This window comes from Miscanthus floridulus, chromosome 13, assembly GCF_019320115.1.
Source record: "Miscanthus floridulus cultivar M001 chromosome 13, ASM1932011v1, whole genome shotgun sequence".
Lineage (NCBI taxonomy): Eukaryota > Viridiplantae > Streptophyta > Magnoliopsida > Poales > Poaceae > Miscanthus > Miscanthus floridulus.
The window spans coordinates 21,830,692-21,831,784 of record NC_089592.1 but is presented as its reverse complement, the minus strand read 5'-3'; the positions used below and the strand labels follow the sequence as shown (position 1 = coordinate 21,831,784).

At 47.7% G+C, this 1,093-nt stretch overlaps 1 non-coding gene across 1 annotated transcript; it reads left to right on the top strand.

Annotated features, from left to right (window-relative positions):
* The first annotated feature begins 436 nt into the window (after positions 1 to 436).
* LOC136502356 (small nucleolar RNA R71) lies at positions 437 to 543 on the top strand. Its single transcript, XR_010770515.1, has one exon. It is a non-coding gene; the product is annotated as a small nucleolar RNA R71 (small nucleolar RNA).
* Positions 544 to 1,093: the final 550 nt, after the last annotated feature.

Genomic DNA, 1,093 nt, shown 5'->3' with positions numbered 1-1,093 from the left:
AAAGAAGGTTGATTCAAATTGTAATTTGAATTGTAGTTCGAATTACCTTACGGGCGGGACTGGTTGTTCCACCCGTTATTACCTGATGGTTGGCGAAACCCGTTGTTGATGAAGGCAACTTCTTCATGGGTTTCAGGGCAATCATTCCCCGAATGGCCAACGTTTCCACAGACCTCACACGTCATGTGTGAGTCCATGGCCTGGATGGTGCCCATCATGGCGTCCTTATCTTGGGTCCATTCCTCCAGTCATGTTATGCATTCCTTTTTCTATTCTTTTCCTTCCCCAGCTTTGATTCAACACCATTTTATTGATGAGAGCCATGGCTCCATCAATGGTGAGGGAAAGGAAAGCGCCTCCAGCAACATTGTCGAGGTGGCCCCTAGACATGGGTATTAATCCATCATAAAAATTTTAGAGCACTAACCAGTTTTCAATCCTGTGGTGTGGGCATGCTTGGATGTAGTCCTGTAGCCTCTCCCATGCCTCAGTAATGGTTTCCATGGAGTTTTGCTGGAAGTTCAAAATTCGTCCCCTTAGGGCATTGGTTTTGCCCATGGGGAAGAACTTGGCAAGGAACGCCGTGGAACATTTGTCCCACGTCTTGATAGCTTCCTTTTCCTTGTAGAACCACCGCTTTGCCTTCCCCAAAAGGGAGAAGGGAAACAAGCGGATTCTGATGCTTTCAGGTGTGACATCCTTGATGATGATTGTGTCACACAACTCGAGGAAGTGTTGGAGATGCACATTCGTGTCGTCGCTTGGCAAACCACAGAATTGGTTTGCCTGCACCATCGTGCTAAGACCAGTATGGAGCTCAAAGTTCCCATCCCCAATGTTAACAGCGGGCCCAATGGGCACATTGGTAATGAATGGGTGGAGTAGTCGCGAAGGGTCTTGGCCATGATTGGAGTAGCGGATGGTGCGGGGGTGACTGGTTCGACTATCGGAAGAGTAGCAGAAAAGATGTGGCATGAGACCGTTACATCCTTAGGAGTGCCTCCGGATCTTTGGTGTAGTTGTTCAACAGATCAAAACCGGTCATACAACATCCTATTTTCATCCACAACAGGAGAAAACAAGCAAAGTTACC